This window comes from Lagopus leucura, unplaced genomic scaffold (genome assembly GCF_019238085.1).
Source record: "Lagopus leucura isolate 7727_CA_CO unplaced genomic scaffold, USGS_WTPT01 Super-Scaffold_100001, whole genome shotgun sequence".
Classification (NCBI taxonomy): domain Eukaryota; kingdom Metazoa; phylum Chordata; class Aves; order Galliformes; family Phasianidae; genus Lagopus; species Lagopus leucura.
In genome coordinates this window covers 27565194-27575499 of record NW_024962262.1, presented here as the reverse complement: position 1 = coordinate 27575499, position 10306 = coordinate 27565194, and positions in this window count along the sequence as shown.

Below are 10306 nucleotides of genomic sequence, written 5' to 3'. Positions count from 1 at the left end.
AAGTGGGGAAGTAACAGTCTTCTATACTGGAGCTGCTTCTTCAAACCTATGTATGACTGTTAAAGCTGGTATGAAGTGCAATGGAGGCAGGCTCTGTCATTTGTTGTTTACTGCTCTGTAGAGCGTGGTGAACTATGTTCACTGCTCTCCAAACTACCAGCAAGATTGCTTCTGAATCAGATCAAAGAGGAAGAGAGCAGGGACAAGCTCAGCAGCTGCCTGGCTCATACAGCATTCCCTTTTAACATAACTAACATTAGGCAATAGTCTGACTTTTCTCACAGTGACCACACTTGCACCAATCCTTTGCAAAAACTCTGAAGCATGTCTCTTCCAGGATGCTACAGCAAAAAAAAAAGGCACTTTGAAAACATGTTTGAAAGCAGAGAACGATATGCTATCAAGCTGAGCTCCTCACAATACATGTATCAAAGGGAGCAGTTATAGCAACGAGAAGACAGTGTTGTCATGGCTTAACATAGCCACGTGGACTCCCTGCATTGCAATTGCACTTGTCCAGACTGAATAAAAATGGTATCCAAAGGTATCCCAGTGTATGAGACTCTGTAAGTGACTCTTGCTTTAAAAAGATTAATAGTTCTTAGGAAGAAATACAAAGTCAGAATGAGTTTGATAACTACAAGTAACATTTTGTATGAATACAAGACTCTCTTAGCAGAAGAGTTTAAAATGAATCACAAAGAAAGCACAGCTGAAAATATCACACTGGTAGAAAGGCAAATTTCACAATGAAATATACTAATGGCTTTCAAGACACATGAATATTTCCTTGACAGCCTTGACAAGGTCTCCATGTAAACTTCATTCTGGTCTGAGTACTGCATTTCAAGAAAGACGTGGGTTAAGTGAGAAAGTTTGATAACTTACATGAATGATGAGATATTTAGACAGTTTTTTGACTTTTAGAACTGGGATTATTTAGTCTAAAGAAAATTAGCTCAAGAGAGAATTTGTTATAAATTTCAAAACAATACATTACCTCTTCATATATTCCTGGGACAAAAGACTATTTTTACATTCATGTGAGCAGTAAAAGAATGAATGCACTGAAATTAGGAAAAAATAGTTTTTTGTTGGCTAGCAGGTAACCTTCCAATGGACACTGAAACACAGGGATAGTGTGCACATCATAAAATAATTCTCATTGCAAAGCTGGCTAGAGACATGCTTACAAGGAATGGTGGCAACAGAACCCAAGAAAATCTCTCTAGCACCTCTTCCTATATAGTTCTTATAGTCTTACATCAGTAAGATATGAACCCTGCAAGCTATATATTAGGCTTTAATATTACTTTGTGTCTTGATCAGTGTGTGCATGAACAAGTCAAAGGTGACTGAAAACATTTACTTTCAGAAGGATTGCAGTGTTATTTTGGATGAGATTCTTTGCACTTTAAGATATACATTACAAAATGTCCTTGCCTCTAACAGCTAAAAACAGGATCTCATTGCAAAAGTTTCCCCAAGAAAATAAGATTTTATTACATAGCACAACTGTAAGATGCTAGGTAGAGTAAGCAGAGAAGAATTGCTCAGTAACAGAGGTCTCCCCTTCTTTAGAAAGCTTTGAGCAAGGAATGAATGTAGCTTTAAGCCACCAAAAGAAGATTGCTTCTACTATAAGAACATCCCTTCAAAGCCAGTTGGCTTCTGATAATATAAATGGGTGGATTTCTTCCAAGCATACAGAAACAACTGGAACTTATTAGGAATGAAATGTTGCATTGTGTAGGTATGGAGCAAGAGGTGCATAACTCATATGTTGATCTCCGTGACAACTCCAATAGAATGTTCATACACATTGAAATCAAAACAGAAAGCAGGAAAACGTTTTGTAAGCAGCCTGAAATTCTCAGCAATTAACCTTTGGGAATTCTCTTTATGACATATTCTTTTTGAGAGCTCATATCTCAAGGGGAGAATGCAAACACTTATTCTAGAGAATGCTTGCTGACATAATCAGAACATCAGAACTTTTGTTCATGTCATTGCATTAGAAGCACAATTGGAAACTATAACTTCTCTTGTGAATTTTTTTTTCTTCTATTAACTACTCCACAAAAATATATTGGATTGTTTTGTAAGGATTTTACCATTCTGCCAAGATCATTTAGGAGTCTAACTCATCTTCTAATGCATTGAAGCAATTATTGAAAAAAAAAAAAAAAAGTTTCAGCTTCTTATGATGCTGTATATTGTATCTTATTGGTGAAGACTCAGAGGGGTGATCACACGATTTGCCTGCAGGAAGAAATTCAGCATTATAGTTAGGATTTAGGAGATCTGTTTCTGTTTTTAAACTCCAAATCAACAGTCAGACGTTAAGAAGTACATAACGAAACTTCATTTTCACATGCCTGAGGGGCCACTTTTCATGAGAAAACAGACTTGCATAATTACTTGGAATAACTATGTTGTTGCATAGGGAAAAAGGGATTTTAAAAATTAAATCATAGCAAAATTAATGGGATAAGTGACAATGCAGACATTTTAATATGCCAAATAAATTTTAAAATAATACTAAATCAAGGAAATAAACAAGTTTTTTCTTCCTTTTCAGGCTACCGTTCAGGTAGACCTGAAAATATATTTGACTGAAAGAATTCAAGCTAAGAAATCAAAACATTTCATCCTGAAAGCACTGAAATGGAAACTTCTCATTTGTTAATTTATTTACTGGCTGCCTCATTTTTCTGTTTATCTGCATCACAGCTATTTGTCAAATTCAAGAGGAGTTGTGCTATTTGTTAAACTACATTTCTTTCTTGTGTTTTGCAAAGCCGCAGAATAAGGTAACTTATTTCTGAATAATTGCCCACACATTTGTTAACGCTAATGTGTACTGTTTTCATTACCTCACAAGAAAACTTTGACCATCCTTTTCCTCACAAAGACCTGCTTTGAATATAATTCCTCCAAAGCTGGTAAGACTTAAAGAGTCTGTATCACTTCATGGTTTGAATAAATTGCCCTCAGATTACCTATTCCTACACATTACATGTATGTACAGATATATATTATCTACCTATCTGTACAGCATATGTTATAAATAGATTAATATTTAAACAGTATTATGAAAAAGTAAAAATAAGGGGAAATTCTGAGATTTAACCATTATACCTTTCAGCTTTAGAAAGAATGAAATAAGCAAATTAGAAGAACTGCTACCAAAAGCACCTCGTGTTAACTTCTAGGCTGCCAGATTCATTTTTAATTAGCTTTCTACAACCCCCTGCCCACATACCCATCCTTCCCCCCCGAGTACACAATCATTCAAGGGAAGTAGCAGCAGTTTACCACTGAGTTGGTGATTTCATGAAGTTTAAATAAGATATTATAAATGGAAAATTGTCTAGGGTGAATTAAGAGTAGTATTTGCACATTTTTCTGCGTGGCTGAGCTCACATTGTTTCCTTGGGAATAAGCTATCAGTTTTTAACATTGCCTTAGCCTTATTCCCCGAGCACTGTATCACTCATCTTCTACATTTTCTGCCGCTTTATCTCTGTGAGAAAGAGGTGTCAGTTAATTTTGCTCTTGGGATAGACATGTGTAACAAGCAGAATTTCCAAATTTCTGATTAGTGCCTGGAGGCAACCAAAGGATCCTCTTTGTCCCAGGATTAAAGGATTGTTGCATTCTGAGCATTTCTTTCAGGCTCTTAGGGTTTGTACGTAAAGTCTATCGGCATCAAACAGTTTGTTTGAAAGAGGAAGACCTATATCATTTCCTCAACCCACACCTGAATCACGGAAGAAATCTCTTACTGTCTGTGGAATAGCAGAATGCCACTTCTTTCACCGTGTTTATCTTCCCCTTGTGATGTTATTCTTACCTATGGTTCTGTAGCTCAGCCAAAATACTTCTGTATAGCCTACATTTCCAGAACCATTTAGCTCGCGTCTTTCTTTCTGCTAATAATTGTTTTCTGCTGACATAGGCATAGAGAAAAAACTGTTTCAGAGGAGGTGCAGGGTGTAGAAGTAGATTACTTTTGCTTAAGTGTGGTGTCCTGCAAGGAGCAGGGGATCACGTCACTTGGGAAGACCACTTTTGACTCCTCTGCTCATTTCCTTAATATTTTCCTAAAGATTTTTTTCTTTTTGTTCAATTCACATGACTAGTGCAGCAAAGCAGGAAGGGCAAAGACTTACACTTACTTTCCAAGTTACTTGTGTCAGTACAACTTGCAACTGTAATGGAAGATGTAAGAGGCCATAGTTTTTTAGCCTCTGCCCCCTGTCACTGAGGATGTTTGGGAAGAGGCAGATCAGGTTTCAGCACGCTTGTAGCACAGAAAAATATCTGAACAGGACTTCTTTGGTTAAATTTCAATCACAGAGACCGTAATTCTCACGCAAGGCACCATCTCTTAGTCTGAGCAACTGGAAAATAGTACATGGAGATGACTTTGCTTGGCTCATATTTTAAAAATGAGTCTGTATGTAATAGCTTTCAACTTGCTGCTGGAAGAAATGCAGAAGCCCTGAGTGGTTAGAAAGGAGATACTAAAACCACAGACTCTAGGCGCTGTGCCAGGAGAGGGTGCCCCTTCTTGACACAGGTCCATTATCACTGAAACAGGCTCTGAAACCATCATGTCACTCCAAAGCAGTAAATCAAGTCTGGGCCGAATTCAAGGACTTCTTCACTTTATCCTGTTCTGCAGGAAAAGCCTGTGCCTTTTCACCGTTGACGAGAGGCTGTCAGTGAGAGCGGCAGCATTTTGGCTGGTGGTTCTTGTAAAAAGCATGTGCAACATGCACCACACTCATACAACATACATACAACACATACATACACTCACAACACAACCACCTCATTCCCGGTTGACCTCTCCATGTAGGTAAGGAGTTACTTCACATTTTAGGGCTTGGAAGTCTTTATCTGTATGACAGAACCTGTTGGGATGGCAGCATCTAACACATCCCCTGCACAATCTAATAAAAAGCTATCTTTGCTCTGAAAGGCTTACTGTTCAAGCTAGTGATATTATAAATGATGTGAAAGACACAAGGTTACATATAAGAATGATGATATTTTCATATTGCCTCTGTGCGAAATGGAGCTTGTCACAATAAATAGGCATTTCTTTGCAGGTAACCCTGAAGGAAACTCAGGGTGGTAAAACTGAAAATGCTGATGAAGAATTGTCTTTCAATGGGATATGCAAGAAAATTATGGAAATGCCCTATATCTATAAGTTAGTGGAGGTTAAAGGATGAGACCTCGGTGTGGCTCCCTCTGAAGTTGTGCTGATAGTCAATAAAACCATACAATATTAAATATAACAAATGTTATATGGGCATATCCTGAAAATCTTTCAAGAAATAAATTAAGGGGAAAATATAAATATATTCCATCAGTTAAAATCAGCACTGCAAAGTATGCTGTGTAAGAATGGATGTTTGCTGAAGCACAATGATTAATTTTGCATAGTTATGTACTTTATAAGTAAAAAAGAAATGTCTCTCTCTACAAGCAAAGAAAGCTATTTCTGTAACCAAAAACATGGAACGGTACTTTCAGAATAGATACTACCAGATGTCAAACTGCTTGTGGTGCACACTGAGGGGTTGAGTGGGAAGTTCCTGCAGTCATAGTTAATGTTCAGCATTTATAAGTTCAAAAAAATAGTATATGCAATTGAGAATCTTGCACAGTGACTGAAGTGAGAATGTAAAGGGTGGTGATGCACTGGAACACGTTGCCTAGAGAGGTTGTGGATGCCCCATCCCTGGAGACATTTAAGGCAAGGCTGGATGTGGAACTGGGCAGCCAGCTTTTTGCTGATCCTTTGAAATATCTAGCAACAAAGAATCTTCTTTGTTTGATTTTTTTAATGGCTATGAAGAAAGAAGTATACTAAGCCACCATGTAAAGCCAACTTCCTAACAGGGTCAATAGATTTTTGCACCTCAGCAAGTTTGCTGATGATACCAAGATGTGGAGTGTGGTTGACACACCAGAGGGATGGGATTCAGAAGGACCTAGACAGGCTTGAGCAGTGGATCCAGGTTAATCTCATGAGCTTCAGCAAATCCAAATGCAAGTTCTTGCATCTTGGTCGAGGCAACTCCCATTACCAGTAGGGATGAAACGACAGAATGCAGCCCTGCAAAAAAAGACCTGGAGGTAATGGTAGACGGGAAGATAGGTATGAGCTAGCAATGTGCTGTTACAGTCCAGAAAGCCTGCTTTATCCTTCCTGGGTTGCATCAAAAGAAGCACGGCAAGCAGCTCGAGGGAGGTGATCCTGCCCCTCTTCTCTATGCTGGTGAGGCCTCACCTGGAGTACTGCATTCAGATGTGGAGTTCTCAATACAGGGGAGATGTAGACCTGAGAAGGTCCACAAAAATGATCCACAGAATGGAACACTTCTACTACAAGAACGGGCTGAAAGAGTTGAGACTGTTCAGCCTGGAGAAGAGAAGGCTATGAGGTGACTGATAGTGAGCTTTCAATATCTGGAGGGGAACTATAGGAAGGAAGGGGACAGACTTTTTTTTATTTTATTTAGGGGGTTTGTGGCGATAGAACAAGGGGAAATGGTTCCAAGCTCAGGAAGGGTAGATTTAGCTTAGATATAAGGAAAAAGTCTCGTACAGTGAGGGTAGTGATGCACTGGAACAGGTTGCGTAGTGTTGTGGCTGATGTCTTGCCCCTGAAGACTTTGAAGGTGAAGCTGAATCAGACCCTGGGCAACCTGATGTAGCTGTGGTGTCCCTGTTAATTGCAGGGGAGTTGGATTACATGGCCTTCAGAGATCTCTTCCAGCTTAAAGAATTCTGTGGTTCTATGATTTAGTTCTTCTGGTTTCATAATAACAGAAACTGTTCCTTTAAAAAATTGTTTAGCTTCTTTTGTATGATCTGAAGGAAATGCAAATTAGATAATCCTTTATTCTTCCCTTGGCAATGGTTCAGAACATGTTTATCTCCCAAGCTTTGAACAGAATGAGGGAACATGCTAAGATCTATGTATTAAAATCGTAATCACAAAAAGAAATCATTTATGAAATGTTATACAGTAGACATTTTCTTTCATCCTAAGCAGTTCAAGCCATCTTGTTTTCAGAATGGGACAAGTTCAATTTAACCATCCTGTAATTTTATGTAAGATTGTTTAATATTAGTCTCTCCACAGGTGAAAGTAAAGACTCTGTGGTGTTGCCTGTTTGACTGAGAGGACCAGTAATACATGTGGAAAGGTTTTCCTTGTTGGTACAGGAACTTAACTGCTTTGAATTTGGCCCCATGAATCTCATCATTATATTACCTATTTGACTATTACCAAAACATGATGGGACCACTCCCATGACTGGAGTGCTGTGATAGATGGCTATAAGCTCTTCAGAAGGGATAGCCGAGGAAAGAAGGGTGGTGGTGTGGCCCTTTATATTAAAGACTGTTTTGATATTGAAGAGCTTGGAGTTGGGAATGACAGAGTGGAGTGTCTATGGGTAAGGATCAGGGGGAAAGCCTATAAAGGTGACATCTTGGTGGGGGTCTGTTATAGACTGCCTAATCAGGATGAAGAGTTGGATGAGGCATTATAAGAGCAGCTTGTGGAAGTCGCGCTATCGCCAGTACTTGTTCTGATGGGAGACTTCAACTTCCCTGATAAATGTTGGAAATATAACACAGCACAGAGGAAGCAGTCCAGGAGGTTGCTAGACTGTGTGGAAGATTGCTTCCTTATGCAACTGACAGGAGAGCCTACCAGGGGTGGTGCCCTGCTAGACCTGGCCTTCACTAACAAAGAAGGACGGGTGGGAGAAGTGAAGGGTGGGGACCATCTTGGGCAGAGCGACCATGGAATTGTAGAATTCTCCATTCTTGGAGATGTCAAAAGAGTGACCAGCAGAACTACCTTCTTGAACTTCCAGAGGGTGGACTTTGATCTGTTCAGGGTTCTTGTTGCATGGGTCCCTTGGGAGTCACTCCTTAAGGATAAAGGGGCCCAAGAAGCCTGGATGCTCCTCAAGACGGAAATCTTAAAGGCGCAAGAACAGGCTGTCCCTGAATGCTATAAGGCGAGCCGTACGGGTAGATGACCAGTGTGGATGAGCCAGGAACTACTGTTGAGGCTCCAGGAGAAAAAGAGAGTCTATGTCCTCTGGAAGAAGGGGCAAGATACCTGGGGAGATTGCAAGGGAGTAGTTAAGGTATGCAGGGAGGAAGTTAGGAAGGCAAAAGCCCAACTTGAGCTCAGATTGGCCACTGCAGTAAAAGAGAATAAAAATTCCTTTTATAATTTATTGAACCTTGAGTATTGTGTTCAGTTTTGGGCCCCTCACTAAAGGAAAGACATTGAGGCCGTGGAGCGTGTCCAGAGAAGGGCAACAAAACTGGTGAGGGGTCTGGAGCACAAGTCTTATGAGGAGCGGCTGAGGGAGCTGGGATTGTTCAGTCTGGAGAAGAGGAGGCTCAGGGGAGACTTCGTTGCACTCTACAGCTTCCTGAAGGGAGGTTGTAGTGAAGAGGGGTTCGGCCTCTTCTTCCAGGCAATGAACAGAACCCAGGGAAATGGCCGCAAGTTGTACCAGAGAAGGTTTAGATTAGACATAAGGAAGAACTTTTCCTCTCTGAGAGTGGTCAGGCACTGGAATGGCCTGCCCAGGGAAGTGGTGGAGTTGCCGTCCCTGGCAGTGTGTAAGAGGCGTTTGGATGAGGAGATATGGTTTAGTAGCTTGTGGTAGCAGTGGTAATGAGAAGACGGTTGGACTAGATGATCTTATAGGTCGTTTCCAACCTTGTGATTCTATGATTCTATGATTCTATGATTAGGTATATAATGTTGCTGTTCTCAACTGTGAGCACCCGAAGACTTCTTAGTAGAAAAAAGCAGGAGATTTGGGGTCTTCTAGGTTAGTTAGTCTATGCTTTTATCTTGGGTGCCTAAGGTAGATAAACAGTTTCTCCCTGCGGAGCCTTCACCTTCATTTTCCTAATTGCCACCAGATTATGGTTTTAAGATGTCTTTAAAAGGTCTGTGTCTACAATTAAGCAAAAATCTTAGTCTAGCGTTCTAGTTATGTTACATTTCTTTCTGGATCAGTATTCTTTCAAATGCCACTTAATAATCATGTCATGCTAGTGGGCAGTCCATCATCATTTCTTGGGCAAGATCATTTGTGGAATAGAAGTTGGATCAGTAGTATAACATACCTCAATGAGACTGAGATACAACCCTGATTAGACCCAACAGCTCCCAGTCCCACCATTCACTGCACACAGCATTTTCATTCCCACTCAGTCACTTGTACTATGTAGCTGCATTGTGTATATTAATGATCATTATGCAGCACAAAAGCAGTTTTTATTTGTGCATAGAAAAATTTTCCCAAGTCAAAGTGACCCAGAAAGGGATGGACCCATAAGAAGGCTGTTCTGAACAGCCAGCAGTGAGAAGACTTTCAAATAGAGCTTACATTTAGCAAAACTCCAAAATTCAAACATATTTTTTGTTCTGTAGGAAATCTGACTATTTCTTTTACGTTCCACTAGGTCATTACTTAAAATAAAAATTAAAATGAATTATCTGATTGTACTTGGCAGGAGACTCTGGAAGGACTAGGTCTGGAAGCTTAAACCATGAAGGAGACACAATGTACCTCATACTTCTTGTAAGAAAACCGCTCATGATTTGTATGCTAGTCTTATGCTTCTATTTGCTTTCTTGAAATACGCATACTGACAGTGCAATTTCATTGATTTTTTTTTTTCTTCTCACATTAGTTCTTAATCACATTAAATGGAGGACAAAGTTGCTTTGATGCTATTGCAGTACTGGAGAGAATGACTTTGTTGTGAACATCATCCAGAAGAGGAACTGATAATCTGCAAGTCCTTTCTTGAGAGATAAAGTTCAAACTCTTACTAGCATCTCTCTAGATCAGGTTGTTTTTTCTGGAAAAACTGAAAAACTCTGTATGTTACAGAAAATCTCTCACAATTTTCTGCATATTTCCAGCAGTACAAGTCAAGGGACTTCAGGCAGTGCAGATCCAAGTAAGATTAAGGTTTGACCTTCTGTATATGGCAATCATTTTATAGTAATAAAAAAAGCCTATCTATTCTCGATTTATAATGCTCAGGAATGAAAACAAATCACAGATAAGCAAATCATAAATTTAACTTTATATAACATAGCAGCTTAGCAAACATATTTAGTCCTCCGCAGGGTTTTTGCCTCTTTCATTTTAAATTCTTAAAGCACTCTTCACAGTTTTATGTCTGTCACGGATTTGACCAGATCAATCTATGTCCGTGACAGGGGCGA